Genomic DNA, 22,332 nt, shown 5'->3' on the forward strand with positions numbered 1-22,332 from the left:
TGTTTATGCCACATGTTCAAATATTAATAATATTCTTAATATTATATGATTAAAGTATTTTAAAATAAATGCAATTAATATAGATTTATATGATTATATATTAAAAACATTAATAAACAAAACACTGCGCAAATATACATTTTTGAGTTTTGACTTTAAGATTGAGTATTTCAGCACTTTTTATTCAGTGATGCCCCTCATTAAATCATATTTCTGATGAAAAAAATGGTAGGCCTGTAAACTTATTTCAGAAATCCAAAATGGATACAAAGATAACATTTGAAAAACACATTTTTAAATATATTATCATCTTGAAGATTCTTATTTGTCATTGTCCCAGTAAAGCAACTATGAAAACAATATCGTCAGAACATAGAAAGGTATACAGGTTTGAAACATGAGGGTGAGTAAATGACAGAATTTTCCCTTTATATCAATAATTCAGTATTTTGTAATTAGTATTTTATTTTGGTTAACAGATGCTAAACTGTTCAAAAACAATAAAATGTGCTAAATCAGAAAATGCTTCTTTTTTTGCATATGTCCACAAATAATGTGTTATTGTTAGTGATGTACACGTGATTAAGATGTTTTATGGACGTTCATGTCTGACTTGACCAATCTTGAACTTTTGTCAAGATGTGTTAAACCTCAAGACATAATTGATTGCCTTTCACGATGTTACACAGTGGGTGTGTGATTATTTTATATGCAGGCTTATATATACATACACTTAAACTATGCAGCAACACATTTAAAAATCCAGAAGACAACGACGTCCAGAAATCGACGCATTTAGACGTCCAGAAGACGACACATTTAGACGTCCAGGGACGTGCGGAAAAGACGTGCAGTTCACGTTTAAAAGACGTCAAAGACGTCGGTTCAACTTTCATTTTGGAACTATTTTTCAACCATGACGGGACGTCTCGGATGGACGTCTTTTCAACGGTCAAAAGACGTCCAAATGTTTGCTGGGATGTTGCAAAATCAGCAGACAGGAGCCAACAGCACTGACTCAGCCTGACTGCAAATCTAAACTCAGGATTAGCGACTGCACAGCAACACCCTAGCAACCACACATAACACTATTCACATTTAACATTAAGTCTACCAGCAATCGTCTTATATTCTGTAATCTCCAGCTTTTCAGGAGGCTTAAACATAATCAGATCATATGCATCGTCACTGTTTTAACTCTACATTAGAACTAGCGGCACTAAAAAGACAGTATTTCAGGTGTCAGTGCTGCTTTTGTGTGAATATTATGTGAATTACCATGCCAAAGGGTAAATCCAGCAGTACCCAGCAGCAGCCTTAATCCTGCAAAGCCTTTATGTTACGCTGCCAGATGTTTGCTGCTTTCAACTGGTTCTTAGTTAAAAACCCCTTCAAACATCTAGTGGTAGAAACACAGCTTAGAGGAACAACTCTGAATACTTCCAATTATTGCTAGCTACAGCATCAAAGTGTAAAACAAACACCTGTGCGCAAGGGGTCTGTGTCAGAGTGCTGTTTGAGAATGCTAGGCAGTTTTCTGTTGGGATCTCTCGTTCTGACAATTTACAGGATTGGATGACAATGGGTGGGCTGTCTAAAAACATTTTTCAGAGAAACTCTGTGACCAAGCATGGCATACTGAATCACTTCAGTATATGATACCACCTTTATTGGTTCAGAAAACAGAAATGTCTTCTCAGGAAAAAGCATGTCTGAATCCAATGATCAGATGCATCTGAAATTGCATATTTCCCTTCTATATAGTAGGCAAATAAGTATGCGAAAATAGTATTATTTCTGAATTCACAGTATTTGTCAAACAGTATGCAAAAAACACACTCTCTGTTGGCATTTTGGAAACTAATCTAAAATTTTCAAAATCATAAGTAAAAAAGCAAGCCAGCATCCATATATTTCACCATCTTTTGGATTGTCATTACCTAGTAACGGGGTTAAACAGCTGCCACTCCGATGATGCAAATGTACCATGGTTCAAAACCAAAAAACAAACAAAGAAACACAGTATAAACACAAACCAGCAGGGTCAGTGGGGTTATATTTATCTTTACTGTACTAAATAATTTTTTGGCTTTTAGTATGAATATGTTAGCCTTATAGTCATCTATAAGCTAGTGTGCTCCAAAGCAATGACAAAATTTGTATTTACAAGATATAAGCATTGAAAACTTAGACCTCTTTCACTTCCGGCAATATGAATAAATTGTTTTGATGACATCACCCCTAACTTCAGCTACTCATCAAAATTTCTATCTAATCAAATGCTCTCTAGAATCTAAAATTTCCTGCCTCATGCACTATAAAGAGATGCTGAAACTGTGGCTGAAGTAGGTCATTTGTTCACAGAGTTAGTATTTTCAGTATGCTGAATGGCACATACTGTAGAACACTATATATGAGGAATAAGGAACAGTTCAGACAGTATAAATATGCTTTCCATTGGGTTGAAATAAGTCACCTAGGAGTGAACCCACCACTGCCTGGAGAGAAAGATAACATTTTTAAAGTTTAACATCTAGCAAGGTAAGACTTCAGACTGAAATAACTTTAGATATTAGGATATTTTTGTCTTTGTAATTGTTTTAATGAAATAGGATACTGCAGCTCTGCATTCATAATATAGTAGAGAAGAGGAAATTGTGATGAGACTTCCTGCTATTACCAGATATTCAGTGCATTTCTGCATTTCCTTAAACCAAGATTTTGATTGATCAAAGTTCTAAGACTCGTTGCTTTAACAGCCAGTTATGAAAATGCTATAACTTGTGATAATTTTAGCATTTTCTTTTAAAATATATGGTATGTCTCAACCAAACCAAACCTTCGGCATTATTGGTGATAATCACAGTTTGATGTTTTGACTTTTTTTGGAACTGTTTTCAATTTTCAAAGTAGAACTATACAGTCCAGACAGTTTTCACCTGAATCCTAACAGTTGCATAAAAAGCCTGATATTTAGTACAACTGCACATGTGATATTGCTAATATATAACCACAATAAATAATAAGCACCAAGTGGAATACAGTATTATAACTTGAATTTCTTAGACCAAATTTTGTTGGATGATATTAAATTATTCTCCAAGGTCTCTAAATTAGATTGTAGGCTTTTGAACTCCCTAAAATGATTTGTGTTACATAAACAGAAAAGGATAATCCAGGAAGTCATGAAGCTCTGATAACAATCAATACAGCTAATCAGTCCCAGGGTAGTGTTGCACCAGCTGTTTGTAAGTTCTTATTTAAATTGAAACGTAAATCCATTCAAACACGTGAGGAGACGTTATCATGTTTAGGTTGATTCTAACGTAAAACATATGGTAAGTTTCCAATAAAATATGATCCTAAATCCTGAAATAATGTAATAATTATTTAATTGTGTTATTATGCTAATAAAATTAGGGAAATCAACCAGTAAATACGTATTTTACAAAATCTGTATTAAAAAAAAATAGATATTTATCATACCACATACATTGAGGATGTAGAATTGTTCTGTTTAAAACAGACTCGACATGTTGAAAAGCCACTTAGCTACAAGTAATTTATCCACAATGTTCTCTCTCGTAAAATGTAAATGAGTGTAAATTATATATCATTACATATGTCTTAATAATTGAAGTTCATCAGGTTAAACAAGCTTACTGATGCAGTTCAATCATATTTTGATTGCTTATTCCATTTGCAGCTGTTCTCCAGATACACATGCTTTAAACTGTTAAACCTTTTTAAACCACAGGTATCAAATGCCTCGATCTCACTTTCACAGGCATGAAATGACACATGTGGTGCACAGCCACAGCTAACAATACAATTCAGTTCCACACTGAAAGAGACAGGCTTCCTGCAGGTTCTTCAGACCAGCCAAGCAAGACTCTGAGTGGGTTTGTTCATTCCACTGCTGCTAAACAGCACATTCCTTTATATAATCTCCTCAATTCCCCTGTTGTGACTAAGAAGCAGTCAAATTGCATATTGTTTGGAACAACAGGCCTTTTGTTTGTATTCTATGGTGGGCATTTCAAAGAAGCTAATTGGAGCAATGAGGTCTATAAGACTATACCTGGAGAGTTCGAAAACTCTACGTTATCATTCCCATTCATCTCAATGTCAGCTGCTCAGCTGGTGCAGAACTCCCACAAGTACACAATCCGGATTCTGCCATCTTTGTTTTGTTTGTTTGTTAACCATGTCGTAAATGGCATGTCACAAATCACTCTGGCTGTATACGAAATTGCATACTTCCCTACTATATAGTATTTCATTTCCTACTGTACTGTATGTGAAAAGACTAACATTATTCACAGTATTCATAAAACAGTAGGTGAAAAGTACCCATATGACCTACTACTTCCAACGAGATTCTGAAGTGCCCATCTGATGGACACTTGACTATTCCATGGGGCCACAGGAGAGAAGAGTGAATGTAAATGAAGCAATACAAGTGACACTTGTGACAATGAAAATGCAACAAATGTAGAGCGTCCATATTTGAATACAACATACATTTGTAGTCTATAAACCTACTTTTTTTATCAATCCCAAAGTAAACACTTCTTAAAAAAAAAAAAAATAATAATAAATATATATATATATATATATATATATATATATATATATATATATATATATATATATATATATATATATATATATATATATATATATATATATATATATATATATATATATATATATATATATATATATATATATATATATATATATATATATATATATATATATATATATATATATATATATATATATATATATTAATCAGAGAGTATATGAATTTAAATGCAGCCTCTTTATTTCACACAACTTTGGTTAGCATGCACATCCAGCCCATTGATAGATGTCATAACTACATCATTTTTTGTCAAAAAAACAAAACAAAAAACAAACATCAAAACACATCTCCAACTTAAAGTACTATACCTCTTTATTCTGACAAGTCATTTTTGCAAGCAGCATTTAAATCACAAGCTAAGCACAAGGCACTGAGATCAATAGGAATGCTAATATATAGTATTTACCGAACATTATAGATTTAAAGCTAGCTTTGTTAATGTTAGTATTATTACAATGTTTGTTTTCTATGCATAACCTCTTTTGTGTCACTTTAATATTTCTGTATAGTTAGCACCTTGTTTTCTAAAATGCAGTGTTTTCTAAAATGCTTTATTTCTGTTAATGTTGTACTTTGGGTTAATGGTGTTGGGTTGTCAGCTTTCGTTTCCTCCACTAATGCAGTCATGTTTTGCACCCCAGGGCCACCATAATATGCAAATGTGTAATTCATTTGAACATATTTTGCCCTGCCATCAAAGTACGACTCTAGAACAAGCTTTACATTTTATTATACTGTACTGGCTGATTGATTATCCTCACTAAAAGTATGAAAAGTTGTCTTCCAGAGACTCTGTGGAGAGGTAAATGGCTTGCACTTGTCTTTAGGGTAATGGACAATTTCTTTTCCACAGTGTGTTCGCTTCTGCTACTCTGCAGTCTATTAATCTGTCTGCTGTGAATGCAATAAATGTGGGGTTGTACAACAGAAATAAAACTTCTCCGAAAGAGAAGCGTCCCACTGCAGCAATCAATGTCAGTAATTAAAGCAATAGTTCACACACACACAAAAATAACAATTCTGTCACTGATACATAATGTTATTATTATTGTGTAGTGATTCGGCTTGGAAATGACAGTTTTTATTTGCATTTACAAGATTCTATATCTGTATATCTCAAACACTATTTTAGCTTAATAAAAAAAAAAGGGTCCCACTTTATACTAAGTTGCCTTAACTACTACCGTATTTTCCGGACTATAAGTCACACTTTTTTTCATAGTTTGGCTGGTCCTGCGACTTTATTTAATTAATTAAAACATAAATTAATTTGATATGAAGTGAGAGAAATTAACCAACAGAAAACATTACTGTCTCCAGCAGCGAGAGGGCGCTCTATGCTGCTCAGTGCTGCTGTAGTCTACACTGAGCAGCATATAGCGCCCTCTCGAGGCTGGAGATGGTAATGTTTTCTATTGGTTCTTGTGACGTATTTTTGGACTGATGCGACTTCTACTCAGGTGCGACTTATAATCAGAAAAATACGGTATGTACTTTTAAATTAATAATTTGGTACAACGCACTTTTTGTGTACATTTATGTTTTTACTTTGTACTTCTATTTTAAAAATACCTGCATGTGACTACATATTTAAATACATTTCTTTAATTACATTTATAATTACACTGTTGACCAATTTTTATGTTTTATAGATGTTTATCGTTCTCAAAAACACACAAAAAACACACCCCAACTGGAGTGTGTTTTATATTATAATAGCAGACACTTCCTTTTTTTTTTTTTTTTTTTTTTTTTTTACCAAAGCGCCCATAGCATTTTTGGGTGAACTAACCCTTTAAAATATGTGTAAATGTTATTTACTTAAAACTTATGAATCCCAATTAATTTAATATTTATAATTTAAATCAATTGCTGTTGCTCTGACAACAGTCCTGCTGTCAACTGTCACTCTAGACTTAATATACATTTATTTTCTCTTTCACACTCACACCTACCTTTACACACTTAGCTCACAGTGGTCAGTCCTACTTTAAAGCAAGCTCTCCATTGTCGGCTACATTCATGGCCATCACTAATGGGCCACTTTATCTCACAGTGATGGCTGAAGGTAATACGGCTTGTCCATCATCATCCTACCCCTTACTGTGTTCCTGTCCTGCTGGCTCCATCAGTGCAAGGTTTAATAGCAGGCCGCATGGGGCTCTGCCAGGGTAAACAAAGCCTTTTCCTCTCAGCCAGACTCCTTCAACAAGTCGCCCACATCCCGCGCTCGCCTCTCATTTGTCTCAGTAAACTTGCGCGCTCTCTCTCTCTCTCTCTCTCTCTCTCTCTCTCTCGGCTCTGTCACTTTTCACCCCTTCAGCTTGCTTGATTGTGCTGATGACCTCAATCAAAAGACAATTACCTAGGCGAGGGCAGGAGACAATTATCTCCCATCAATGCGAGATTGACCACACCTGAATGGAGACGGCCACCTTTTATTCCTGCGCGGAGGCAAAAAAAGAACAAGCAAATGCTCAGAGAGGGAGAGACTGAGTGATGAGGGGGAGGCGAGCGTGAAATTTGTACCTGCAGTGCTATCTGTCCTTAAACTAAAGTGGAATATTAAAAGCGGTGGTAGAGATTGCCTTTTTGGTATGTAGTTGCAATTGAGGAAGACTGGGCTTTGTGCTACTGTAGTTTTAGAAACCAAAATGCCAGTGTGAACGCGAAGCAGACCAGGACTAAATTATCATTATTATTATTTATTTTTCTTTTTTTTTGGTCCAGACCAAACAGACCAAGCAAACCGAACTACGAATGTGAACACACCCTTAGTCATTTAATTTAATAAATTGATTGACAGATTAATTGATTAATATATATATATATATATATATATATATATATATATATATATATATATATATATATATATATATATACACACATTTACCATTTTAACTCCGTATTTTAAGTTGCTGTTTTTTTTTAAGACTGTGGGGTTGCACACTTCTACAAAGTTCTGTCATGAAATTCTAGATGGCACAGTTTCTAACTCAGTCTGATATAATTGCATCATCATTCACGGTGTAGCTGATTGGTTTCTTTTCACATCAGCAGCCAATGAGCTTGCTGCTCAACATTAAAATACTTGTTCTTGCTGTAGCATTTGCAATTTGCTTCAGAACCAATGCAATGTGCTTATTGCAGAATTTCTGCAATAAGCCAATGGAAAAATCGCATAGACTTTTTTTCAGGGTGACGCGTGTCAGGACTCTTAAACAAACTAAATGTTTTGATATCAGCAGAGAGTACAGTATTAAGGGTAATTGGGGAATCAATATCTTAATTAAGAATATCTTAAAGAAAAATGCATTTTAACATCCGAAAAATACACAATTCAGCTCTAAGGCTGGTATGAGAAAGAATCAAGACAAGTTGGAAAAAGAGACTTAAGGGTGGTAAAGGAGAAGGCAGACGGGAGCTTTAAGGGTACACACAGCACAAAGATGTGACAAGACATCTATAAATAGTAAAGAAGATGGGAGATGTTGTTCTCTGTGTCCCTGAATGATGCCTGTCATGTGACGTGTATCCATATCTATCAGTTCTTTTCTCCTATTTTTCTTGTCTTCATGTTTTTAGCCATACTAAACGCATACTAAATATATCAAAAATATTTCCAGGGCATCTTTAACATGAACAACAACTGAAGTCTGTTCCATTGTGTCCATTAAAGTTCGTCTGTAGTGTCAATAAATACGCCTAACCTGATTTTACCAAGTGAGACATGTTCCTGGGACAACATCGTTGTTGACCCTGGAACAACATTGTGATTAACCAATCAGATTTGAAGAACCAGTTTATAGATTTTGTGAAGTTTATGCTTAAAATCAGTGTTTGGTGCTTGTACATCAGTGTCATTCATCTATCATTTCCTCTGATTTTAGGGATTACTCATGGTTAAGGTTAGGTTTAGGTTTAGGGATATGGTTAAGAATATATTTTTGGAGTAAAATGTTGTTCCAGGGTCAACAAAATATGTTGACCTAGGAACACATCGGACTTGGCAAAATCAGGACGTGCAATAAATACAGCCACAACGAGCACAGCATTTTCTGCAGTTCACTGTTGCTAAGAAAAGGTGTAATTTTAAGCAGTCATGCTGTGAGGCAGTTTATGTTTCTGAAATGTAATCTGAAACTTTGATAACGTTTAACAAATGTATTTCAGTCAAAATAAAGTAAAAAAAAAAAGCACATTCACGCATTAGTTTTCTTCTCTAAACATCTGTAATTGTCTTCAAATAACAAAAGCTTTCAATATTTGAATGAATGTTTTCTTCTCTGAAGCTCAAAAATAGAGATATCAGTGAATTTTCTTCCTTTTCTTTATTTTCAAAATCCAGCACATCTCTTGCTCTGCTCACACCAGTCACCCTAAATGATCATGCACAAAGACTTATGATTATGTACAATAATGCTTGTTCACTGGTAAAAATAATAAGACTCAACAGACGTAACTATAATTTAGACAAACCTCAATAGCCACCTCCAAATCCCATCTCTTACTGGATGAGATCTATGGATAAAGAAGATTAAAGCATTTTTAGGGGGATGATTATAGGCTCCTTTGCCAGGAGTGATAGAATGGCTCAGTAATTTCCCACATTACTGGTAATGGGAAAACAGGGTAGGTTGTGAAGGATAGGTATCGGCCGCTCTGGGTGTGGGATACTAATGATCACTGCAGGAAGGAATGATGGAGCACTGCCTTCATTTAGATTACTTTATTTGAATTTCATTTCAGGATGCACTGAAATGAAAATTCTTGGCTGAAGCCGTAACTCTGAAGGCTGATTAACAACCCATTCTCACTCCAAAGGCGTCAAAAACCGAAGCATGGTCAAGCGCCCCTAGCGTCACTTTTATGACGCCAAATGTGCCTCTCGGCGTCGACTATCGAAGCACTACGACCTTCATTGCTTTCAATGGGAAACTTTTGGCGTCAGAATTCGACACGAGGACATGAGATGTTTATCGCTATGAAATCACGTTCAAGAAGTCTCATTCAGCACACATCGCGCGATACTTGCTATCAGTTCCACAGTTTGGGTGAGTAGTCGTATATACGCTCTTTTAATGCCTTTTATCAAATGTATTCTGTCTTCTTTATTAATCAGATTAGTGCCATATGTTTAATCGCTGTATTATGTCGGTCATCCGCGGCTGTCTTTGAGTTTCATTGCGTTTAAATAAATGAACACAGCTGCTAATTAGTGTGATTAAACTCTATCTGTCACGTGACGTGCCATAGACCTTCGATCCGTTTTATATTATTATTAATTTCAGGATCAATGATGTAAGTTGTATTTGTAGTAAAATCATGGTAATCACGACACAATAGTAATAAATGAAATGTGAAGTTAAAACACAGTAAATGGGACATTAGTAACTGTAACTGTAGTTTTACTATGATATATTAATAATCAATACAACAATACAATAATCACCAAACCAGCTATGTTTGTATCACTGTAATGCTAGTGTTTTTATGTGCTTTTATATGACAGATATCACAGTAATCATGTGTTCTGTACCATGCTTTTAATACCTTTTAATGTGAATCCAAAAACATTAAAAATAAATAATAAAACATGTATTTTTCCATCTTGCAGTTCATTCATATCAGTTTATATATATATATATATATATATATATATTGCTCACAGATCATTATTAACATTCTGTATATAATTCAATTTTATTTTCTCTCTCCTTTTTTATTATTTATATTTTTAGCTGAAAAGACGTAAAGGCAGTCAGCCCAGTGGTGTTTCTGGAGAGGGATTCCTTCAGAAATGGAGAAGACAGAAAGCTGCGGAGGCAGATATTTGCAGCAGTAAGTGATAGTTTGTCTCTTTTATCAAAAATTCCTGCTGTTATAATTTGTACAGCATTTGTTGTTTCTTAAACTGTTGCACTGTCCAAATACCCACACTTGCCATCTTTTCACTTGACCACTTGATTACTTATTTGACGTCTTTCCTGTATTTGGCCTAGTGTTCGAGTGAGCATGATGACCACAAGTGTGTGTCAAACTTTTCATGACCTGATGACTGTGTTTCCCAATCCTGATCCTGGAGAACCCCAGCACTGCACGGTTTTGGTGTCTCTCTTATCTGCCTTGGAGTCTTAACTGATGAGCTGATGAGTTGAATCAGGTGTGTTTGATCAGGGAGACATCTCAAATGTGCAGTGTTGGGGTTCTCCAGGACCAGGATTGGGAGCCACTGCCTTATGGGACACTTATGTGTTTAAAGAGATTTTTAATATCTAATTATCAATATTTCACATACTGTACTAAACACATCACAGTCTTAATAATCCAGTTTAACACTTGTATGATATTGTACAAGCCCCAGGACGGTCTCATCTGACACTATCAAAAGAATTCATATGACTATAGCTTGTTATTAATTACTTGCTTTCAATAATGGATTCATTTAACATTTAATTTTACAGCATCTTCACAGAGGCTGCTTTTATGGTCTAAACAAAACACAGTGTAATGTATAAGTTGAATGTAATGTAATATTTCTGTTTTACAGGATTGTTTGAGGATAACACTGCAGTTCTCCATCATGCACAAGGACTCACCTCGTTAACTCTTTATCCCCCACACACACAGATATGGTCCCTGGATCAGTGATTAGACTTTGCAGTGGTTAGATTTTTGCAGAAGATGTAACTTTGTTTTATTTATAAGCTCATAATGAATACATTACAGAACCAGTGATGAAAACAATAGTTAAAAATAGTATTTTTCGTATTGATAAAGCATTTTGTTCTCTTTTTCAAGCTTCATACAGTGAACTTTTTAGACTTTAATTAAGAGTTTTAGTAAAGGAGATATTCATACACAGTCATCCCCTAGCTCCAGTCATGAAGTGAATTCATGATGTTATGTCAAAGCTAGCAGGTGTTTGTTTTCCTGAACACTTTCTCTGTCTTCCATTGTTCAGACAATCAGTGTTTATTTGATGCTGTGCTGATTGAGTTTTATAGATGATATTGCACACTTGACATGCATGTCTTCATGGTGTTTTTTTGTGAGTTTGAAACATTTACATTGTGTTGTATAACATTTTGGTCAATTTAATTTTTTTAATAAAATTGATCTTTTTCCAGTGTTCTCTGAAAGACATACTGTATTTACTGTTTTGTTTTTTAATAAAAGCATTTTCATTTGCATACTGAAAATAGTTAATGTTTACAACATAACTGCCTTTTTATTCTTTATGGTGGCAAAAACGAGCTTGGTGACAGAGGATGCAGTGTAGTAATTTGGGCATGTTGTCTTTAAATGAGTTTGACATATCAATAAATAATGGAAGATCCTTACAAAAATATGCATGTTTATTATGCTTTATGTATTTATTTGTTCATTCATTCATTCATTCATTTATAATTTCTGTTTTTATTCCTAGGGTTCAAATGGTAGAGATTGGTAAATCACAGAAACACAAATGTGAACAATTTTAACTTTAAAACACAATGTAATATACAATGTAAATTTTAGAAGCACGTCATTTGATTAGTAAATATATTTGTCTTTGGTCAAAAAAAAAAAAATACAAATCTTAAAAATGTGTCTTATATTTAATGAGAGGAATCTATCTGTTGGATACAACTGCGACTGCTGGGCATGTGCACATCAATATTGCCCAATTTTTGTCAAGCTGAACAACGGAGGAAGGTGAAGACGTTAATAAAACAGAATCTAATAAGTAGCAAGCTTAATCTATTGTTAACCGAATCTATCCCTTCAGCCGAAAAACGAAAGACATCTGTCATACATGGATAAGGAAGTGTGACGCTGCTGCTCAGCTTAGATGTCATTGGCTATGACTTTTCAGGACAGTCTGTGGTTGGACTATCTTTTAACCCATATTAAACAGCGCATCATGTTAAAAAGTATGTTTTGCTCCTATCATCACATTAGTAATATATTAAGTCAACAATGAAGTGTTGCTATCTTGAGAAAAATGACATCTTTAGCGAGATCCTAATCCTAACCCTAAGCATAACTTCAATGAACTACAAAAAACAGCCCCCTAGTGTTGCCTTTCTATAGATAGAACGACGGAGGCTTGTGGGTAATGTAGTTTAAAACTTTTTATTAACGAAACTAAATAAATTATTTATTTTAAGGTAAACTGGATATCTAAATATGTTTATTGTGCAAACATCTGTGATATATTTGAGAGGCAGGCTGAAATGTGGTATTTTACAGTGAGCAATATTTAAAATGCTTTTATGCCAGCTTTCCACTTATTTCTAAAAACTGAGCTCAACATTATTTTATCAGCATAGCATAAGTAATAATCCTGCCCATTTTCTCTTTGATATGTTAATTGGACTCTGATTTACAGCCATTTGAAATGCACAGTTTTGGGCTCTTCCGGGGGGTGCTACTGGGCCCCTGGGGGTAGCAGGGCAGTAAAACCTACATATATGTATTCTCCTCATCATGAACAACAGACTGAGCTGAGTCATTTATATCTGACAGTTTTCACAGTCCTCTGTTTTCTATTCTATTCATCATGGCTATTATACCTTTTGACAGGACATTGTGAGGCCATCTGATGAAACATGGAAGAATTAGAAAGAAATGATTTAATAATGAAAATAATAGATTATTTCTTTGATTTTTGAAGTAAATGGCAAGAAATATAATGGATGAACCTGCAACAACTTGCCATTATCTATTCCCCACTGTAAAGCAGTAATCAAGGACAATGTATACACATTGTGATACTTCACTATTACACAAGGACAAATTCATGCAGTGCTAAGAATATTAATTTATATATATATATATATATATATATATATTAGCATTATATATAACTAATTAGCCAAAATCAGTGTAAAAATGTCCTCCTCACCCCCGTATCTTGCTCCTCAGGTGCTGGACATCAGTAATGTGCGTGCTCTTGGTTTTAATGCAGTACAAGATCCACGTTGATCATTCCTGCTACATTCTCAGTTATCCCTTAAGTGTTTGTAACAATAAAGCCCATGGCACCATCTTGTAATGCAGAATAATTAATCTTGTAACTCCCTGTATTTCACAAAAAATGTGCATATTTGTTACTAAAATATAAAAAAATACTTTCTGGTGTACTGATGTCCCAGATGTTATTAATCAGATCAAAAATGTTCATGTCTTAAATAAAAAAATAATCCCAATAATTAATATGTCGTTTTTCCAAGTCTAAAATAAACACATATGAGCCTACCTAGTTAAATTATGTATTTACCAAGAATCTTCAGAACACAATATTCACCATTTTCATTTTATTGAAGCATAGACTATAAAGTTGATAAAGTAGCATCAAGACAAATAAGATTCAATGAAAATAATTATCATCAAAGATACATTAACCTCATATATAAATCAGTTCCCACGGATGAGTGATGAAATGTGCTTAAAAGTCACACAGTCCCATCCAGTCAACTGTGATACAGATCATGTGATACATATAAGACATGTGATACTGTTCCAGAAAATAATGATTCCTTATCATCACATCTAAACTGGTTTCATCTCCCCATCGTGTTCTTCTTCTCTCGTGTCTGGAAACAGTTTGTGGTTGATGTCCAGCACTGATGTGGTGTAGCTTGTTCTCAGCCAGAGGATCTCTCAGTCCTAACATCCCAGACCTGGTCAAAGTGAAACACACAATGCAGAAGAAGTTGTTTAATGGACAGAGAGCGCAGCTTATGTTCTGTGTGGTTTTAGCAGGGTGAGAAACTATGACCCTTGTAGTACTGTACACTTACCATTCTTCAAGCTGCTTTAAGACCTTTTGAGAAGCTTTTTCTCTGAAGAGAATTTACCACATCCTCTTCTTTCACTCCTTTCAAGAGCATCACTTGGTCAAAACCCCTCATTTGGCTGATGAGATCATCTGTACAAATAAAAATACTGCAATAAATATGTCATTCTGCAAGAATTAAGAAAAAGTTACAGAAGCAAAGGTCTTGCTCATGAGACATTAGCATGTGTAGTTCTCAGAGACTCTAGAATTCATCTGTTGTTGCAGTAAATGTGTTTTCTTCCTCTAGAATCTTTCTCCAAAGTTCCTGACTTCTCTCACAAATGTGTTTTAGTCTGTGCAGTGTAAGGCCTGGCTTCAAACCAATCCACTATCAATTCACAATTTATAACATAACATTTACAAAACAATGAAATAATGTCAATTGGTGTTTATATCAACTAAACCAATTTCATGATACTTGTCTGCTTTTAAAACAGGTGGTGTGTTTTTAAAAACATAATATTAAAAATGTCCAGTCACACTTTGCTAACATGCTGTAATTGTAATAGTATAAAACGAAATCAAGGCTGACATGACCAGTTCTGTGAGAGATCATCATAAAATGTTGTATAACATTGCTTCAACACACACATACCAAAGGACTTCTGTTTGTTTGAGCACAAGATGGCCGTCTTCATTTCTCATCCTGAGCAAATCATTTCCTTGGTCTTCCTTCTCTTCTGTGAAACAAGAAAATCTCTACTTACTCTCTGTGCAATTAATATTGCTCATTAAACATAATTAAGTTAATTTAAAGTAAGATTCAGACCAGAGCATTTGATGAGTAAATGTTGATTAAAAAATATTCTAAACAAATGTACCTGGGAAGAGGTGATCATGGCAAGATTCGCTGAGACTCAGTAATAGCTCTTTTAGGTTTTAGGAAGGTTTGTGAGGGTTGGCTCTTAAAATAGCTGTTGAGCTCGATATTTTAGACCTGAAAAAGAAGAACAGCATTATCTGGAAAAAATCCTGTAAGACAGAAGGAAGGACATATTATTAATTACGTGCAGCTTGTACATTACACCTCTGTAAAGATGCTGTATAATTAAATGTTAAATGAATCCATTATTGAAAGCAAGTAATTAATAACAAGCTATAGTCATATGAATTCTTTTGATAGTGTCAGATGAGACCGTCCTGGGGCTTGTACAATATCATACAAGTGTTAAACTGGATTATTAAGACTGTGATGTGTTTAGGGATCATTTTTAAGACTTTGACCCTGTCCAGATACCCACACTTGCAGTCTTGGCCACTTGAGAGTGTGTGTACGTGACAGTGTGTGCACAAGACTGTCCCCGGTCTTAATAATGCCAAAGCACAGCGTCCTTAACACACACTAAACCTCTCCAATACTGCTCCGGAGCGCTATACAAAGCTTAGTGTATCCCATCATGCATCATGTTTTGGAATAAATCGTCAGACTTTTTGCCGAGATCTCACAAGAGGTCATGGAAAGCTGTCCAATGTACAGTATGTGAAATATTGATAATTAGATATTAAAAATCTCTTTAAACACATAAGTGTCCCATAAGGCAGTGGCTCCCAATCCTGGTCCTGGAGAACCCCAACACTGCACATTTGAGATGTCTCCCTGATCAAACACACCTGATTCAACTCATCAGCTCATCAGTGAAGACTCCAAGGCAGATAAGAGAGACGCCAAAACCGTGCAGTGCTGGGGTTCTCCAGGATCAGGATTGGGAAACACAGTCATCAGGTCATGAAAAGTTTGACACACACTTGTGGTCATCATGCTCACTCGAACACTAGGCCAAATACAGGAAAGACGTCAAATAAGTAATCAAGTGGTCAAGTGAAAAGATGGCAAGTGTGGGTATTTGGACAGTGCAACAGTTTAAGAAACAACAAATGCTGTACAAATTATAACAGCAGGAATTTTTGATAAAAGAGACAAACTATCACAGACTTACTGCTGCAAATATCTGCCTCCGCAGCTTTCTGTCTTCTCCATTTCTGAAGGAATCCCTCTCCAGAAACACCACTGGGCTGACTGCCTTTACGTCTTTTCAGCTAAAAATATAAATAATAAAAAAGGGGAGAGAAAATAAAATTGAATTATATACAGAATGTTAATAATGATCTGTGAGCTAAATATTTATATATATATATATATATATATATATATATATATATATATATATATAATATATATATATATAAAATATATATATATATATATATATATATATATATATATATATATATATATATATATATATATATATATATATATAAACTGATATGAATGAACTGCAAGATGGAAAAAATACATGTTTTATTATTTATTTTTAATTTGATTTTTTTTTTTTTTTGGATTCACATTAAAAGGTATTACAAGCATGGTACAGAACACATGATTACTGTGATATCTGTCATATAAAAGCACATAAAAACACTAGCATTACAGTGATACAAACATAGCTGGTTTGGTGATTATTGTATTGTTGTATTGATTATTAATATATCATAGTAAAACTACAGTTACAGTTACTAATGTCCCATTTACTGTGTTTTAACTTCACATTTCATTTATTATTGTGTCGTGATTACCATGATTTTACTACAAATACAACTTACATCATTGATCCTGAAATTAATAATAATATAAAACGGAATCGAAGGTCTATGGCACGTCACGTGACAGATAGAGTTTAATCACACTAATTAGCAGCTGTGTTCATTTATTTAAACGCAATGAAACTCAAAGACAGCCGCGGATGACCGATATAATACAGCGATTAAACATATGGCACTAATCTGATTAATAAAGAAGACAGAATACATTTGATAAAAGGCATTAAAAGAGCGTATATACGACTACTCACCCAAACTGTGGAACTGATAGCAAGTATCGCGCGATGTGTGCTGAATGAGACTTCTTGAACGTGATTTCATAGCGATAAACATCTCATGTCCTCGTGTCGAATTCTGACGCCAAAAGTTTCCCACTGAAAGCAATGAAGGTCGTAGTGCTTCGATAGTCGACGCCGAGAGGCACATTTGGCGTCATAAAAGTGACGCTAGGGGCGCTTGACCATGCTTCGGTTTTTGACGCCTTTGGAGTGAGAATGGGTTGTGATTAACGAACCCAGTTTTAGCAACCCCCCACCCCCCCACCCCCATGCATTTTGCTAATTTGTTTAATTTTTTTCACAATTGCATAAATCAATAGACAAAATCTTATTTGTACTTTTTTGTCTTGCTTTTCAAAATAAATACATAAAATAAAAATAATAAAAACATAAATCAATTACGAAACAATAAAAAAATTGACATTCGAGCATACAGTATACCAATACAGCACAATTTAACCTAGAGCTATTAAATTGGTAAATTATTATTTTTGTTTGCCTTGAATCAGACATGTATTTTTAACTGTGAAAATAAAAGCAGCCTTGCTGAGCATAAAATATATTACAAAAGATACTTTTTTTTTATCCTATAATATTTGCAATTTTAAAACGTCAGTATAAATGCATATACAGATAGTTGTAAGTATTATTATAATTATTATTGTCTTTTTATTTCATTTTACAGAACAAAAGTAAAATGAAAATACTAACATTTACAAATGTTGATGGACTTTGTGGACCATGATTTTTCTAAACTTTTATTTTGGAGGAAATGCGCACGCAGAGAACTCAGATCTTCTTTTTGTTGACAACAGCAGATTTATAAATTAGTTACATTATGAATACGTTTCACATATTGCATTTTCACATGCCTTGTAAAAGTGCATGCCTTTATAAAAATGTGACAGATTTTTTCGTAGCACTTTGGACTTTGAACCATGGCTAACAAGCAGATAGTGCCGCGAGTTTGTGCAGCGCTTTCAGAATACATGCAATAATTGTGTGTATTAGAAACCAATGTTCTGCAGTTTATTTACTAATTGTTTAAGGCCATTTCGTGATTACAGTTATCATACAGTAAACCAGCAACAATCACCCCTTCTTCTTCTCATCGAAGACGTGATGCAGTACTAAACAGTCTCTCACTCTGTCAGTGCTTGTTGGTCATTCTCTCAGACAGTTTTAAATGCTTCCACACTGCTGACATGTTTGTTGTATTATAACGAGTTTGTTGTTCGGTAAAATTTGTTTGGTCTTTTTGCTCATTAGAAAGAGCCTTTTTTGCTATTTTAAGCCAAATAATTTTGGTTGCTGAACGTTCAGTGCATCCCTTAAATTAATAGTAAAAAAAATCCATCATGACAAACGTTTTTTTTTTTTTTTTTTTTTTTTAATCTTTCAAAAAATATGAGTAATCTATCCCTAACAGTGGATTTTTCAAGCATATTTATTTATTTATTTATTTAATTATTTATCTTTTAATTTAAACAATCAATGAGCATTTATCATACATAAATACTTGTAGGCTAGAAAGATGCCAATATAGTATATAACTATACTATACTACTACTACTACTACTACTAATATGTTCATTATACATTATATAAAAACAATTATTAAAGGATTATTGTAATACAAATTATATTTTAATGTGGAAAAAGGAAGTCTATTTTTTTATTAATACTGCATATACAATTTGTTCATTTGTAAATAAATAGTTTCATTTATTTTACATTTTTAAAGATTTATTTATTTATTTATTTATTTATTTATTTATTATTAATAGTAATTTCATTTTTAAACAGATTTGTACTCCTATGATCACAGCAAAATTTGCATCATCATTACTCCAGTCTTCAGTGTCATGTGATCCTTTAGAAATCATTCTAATATGCTGATTCACTTCTCAAGAAACATGTCTGATTGTTGGAAAACAGTTGTGCTGCTTCATAAATTTAATGGAACGTTCCAAAAATCTGCATTTATCTGAAATAAAAAGCTTTTGTAACATAAACTATTCCATTCAAAAGCTTGGGGTCTAATACTAATTATCACTTGCTCAAAAATTAGGGCTCATCTTTGCCATCATTCATCTACTGTAGAGCAGTGAGAAGCTGCTATGTTCTCCCAGTGTCAGGAAGAAATGACTACTTGTACATACATTGAACAATAACTTGGGGAAGATTCCCGTCTGCAAATAAAAGGGGTTGTGACTCCCAAAACTTTGCAGTGCATGTGTACATGGCCGTACAGACCTGTTTTTGCAGCACAAACTACATCTCTGTCCCTGTAGACCTCCTTCATAACCCAAATACAGTAGGAACTCAATTGATATGACTAATAAGAAGAACACTCTCAGTACACAATGACATAACACAGAAGAAAAGAAGCAATCCTTGGGGCAACACATGTATCATTTGGCCAAAAGTGGCTTGAGATCTAATCTTTAAACACCCTGCTTCCCGTTATGGAACACATAGTAAAATTCCCTTATGAGGAGCTCGGTTGCAAATATCTAGCATTAAAATCCCAAGTGAAAAAAGTAAGCTCTTTTCCATGACACATTTTTATGAAGTCAGTTTGGATGCTCTTTGGAGTCGTGTAACTCCCCGAGGTAGAGAAGCTACTGTGTCCAATGACAAACACCATTATACGAGGTTTCACTACTGCACTTCTTTTTCTCATTTCTTTTGTAAAAAAATATGTGTAATAAAATATTACATACATTTTAGCATATCATTATAGCTAACGCTTAACCTTTAGCTATTTACAAGAAAGAAAGAAAGAAAGAAAACCTTTTAGATTGTGGGAACTGTGACCCTTATGTAATATAATTGAAATAATTTGGGAAAAATTTAATTCTCAATACTTTAATGTGAATTATATATATATAATTCTAAGTAGATTATTATATATTTTTTTCAATAAAATGCAGGAAAATATATTATAAAATAAATTATAAATAAAAATCAATGTAATCAGTTATTAAAATTGTAATTAGCTGCAGCACTAATTTATATAAACGATTGCAAAAAAAAAAAAAAAAAAAAAAAATCTGCTTAACTGGCTTAACTAAGATTTGTTTGTGGTTGCCTGGCAACATTGCAATTTGGCTCATTAATATACTCCACTTCAAAATTGCCTTATCAAACGTAATTCAGAGTCAGATCTGTTTTGCTAAATCATTCAAGTGGAAACTCAGATCTTTCAAATCCATAATAATCAAAGTCATTTATACAGCAAATGCACTAAGTAATCAGTACAGCACTTAACTTAAATGCTTTGTTAAGCACAATGGTAGCTCAGTTCGGCAGCAGTAAACTAGAGAAATGTATTTGCTGTCAACCAGCAGCCAAAAATAGACAATTAAGTAGCAGCAGAAGAAGGATGACTGGAGAATGTCCTTCCCCTTTGATGGCAACCTAATGACTTCTACTTATCTTCAACGAAAGGAACGGGAGATTGCAGTGTCACACCTGCTAGAACCAGCAACTGTAGGTGTCACACCAGCAGATTCATTAGTGTTAAAGATCATTATGAGGCGTGACGTTTGTCTGCGGGCTTTCGCTCATTTATCACAGTTCTAAATGTCATCATCATCATCATCATCATCATCATCATTACAGGAATTATATTCCATAACCATAACAATTAACATCTAAAGCCAAGCTATCAATAATGAAGGTGCATGGGAAATGCAACGGTGCCACGGTTTATCTGGTAAAAACGACTGTACCTTTAAAATAAGGCTGAATGTGTGACCCACACATATTGATGTTTTTATTTTCAAACCTTCCAAAGCCATTTAGAGGAACTGAACATAGGTAGACCCTGAAAATAGAAGTGTGTGAGGTGAATTCAAAAAGAACCATCTGGGATTGAACCGCTGTGGTCTCTCGAGAGAAGCTGTGCGAGTGTACGTTGGAGGAAATGACTGGATTCAGATGGAATGAAAGGGAAACATGCTTTGGTCTTCTATTGAATGTGCCAGCTCGCTTACACCCAGTGGAGAACTCTGGGAAACGGGTGTATGCAAACATTCACCTGAAAATAGAAGAAAAAACAGCTAGCCTTTATCTCCTGGGTGCACGTTCCTTCTTAACGACATTTCATTGATTTGGAGAGAATCACATGTGGAGAATCCAACCTGGTGAAAAAAGAAAAGTCCATATTGCAGTGGAGTTGATTTTTATGTGCTTAATGTACTGTGTATTGACATACAATTTCAGTATCAAGTCAATATTAATTTCTCCAGAATCAGTAGCACCAAGTACTGATTTGTCAAACACTCACTTGTGAGAAAATAGGGATGCGTGATAGAATAAAATAAAATCCACATCATGATATGGCCTAGTTGTTTTTAATTGAAATACATTAAATATATATCCGATTTAGAGTGATGTGTGGCATTTACACATTTAGTTCATGATACAGTGGTTTATTAACTGTGGATCAATTAAAACTTGATGGTTTACTGCTTGTAAACGAATTCAGATGTATATATTAAAATTGTAATTTTACAGTGAAATAATATAATTTTATTACTTCATTTTGTATTTTCTAGTAGTTTTAGAATGTATTTCTTTTTTTAATTTTTCTATATTTTTTCCCCTAATAATCAAAATTAAATCATTATTATTATTATTTTATAGTCATATTATTGTGTTTCTAAAATTTTATAATAAAATAAAATAATAAATAATTAATATTTATTAATGAATATTGATATTTAACTAAATATACCAAAAGAGCATTATTTTAGCTGTGATATGGTGTTTCAGTGAAGCTTGCACATGTGCTCCAGTGCATTGAGCCGTGGCATTAATGCGGGTGATGTGAGTTTAAATCAGCTTTGCAATATTTCCAGATAACATTCCTCCCTCTTCTCTCCACTATCTTATCAATAAATAGTGTCAAAAATCCATAAAAAAAATAAAAAAAAATAAAAAGATAAACACAGTGGCTGTTGGCA

General features: G+C 34.0%; 2 long non-coding RNA genes across 2 annotated transcripts; one reads left to right on the forward strand and one right to left on the reverse strand.

Annotated features, from left to right (window-relative positions):
* Positions 1–9,462: 9,462 nt before the first annotated feature.
* Positions 9,463–12,079, forward strand: LOC127934501 (uncharacterized). Its single transcript, XR_008147773.1, has 3 exons — positions 9,463–9,708; positions 10,396–10,495; positions 11,205–12,079. It is a non-coding gene; the product is annotated as an uncharacterized LOC127934501 (long non-coding RNA).
* Positions 12,080–15,307: 3,228 nt separating this feature from the next.
* LOC127934504 (uncharacterized) lies at positions 15,308–17,580 on the reverse strand. The gene is made up of 3 exons (XR_008147776.1): positions 17,333–17,580; positions 16,418–16,517; positions 15,308–16,252 (listed from the first exon to the last, which is right to left on the reverse strand). It is a non-coding gene; the product is annotated as an uncharacterized LOC127934504 (long non-coding RNA).
* Positions 17,581–22,332: the final 4,752 nt, after the last annotated feature.

Source organism: Carassius gibelio, chromosome A18, assembly GCF_023724105.1.
Source record: "Carassius gibelio isolate Cgi1373 ecotype wild population from Czech Republic chromosome A18, carGib1.2-hapl.c, whole genome shotgun sequence".
In the NCBI taxonomy this organism is placed as follows: domain Eukaryota; kingdom Metazoa; phylum Chordata; class Actinopteri; order Cypriniformes; family Cyprinidae; genus Carassius; species Carassius gibelio.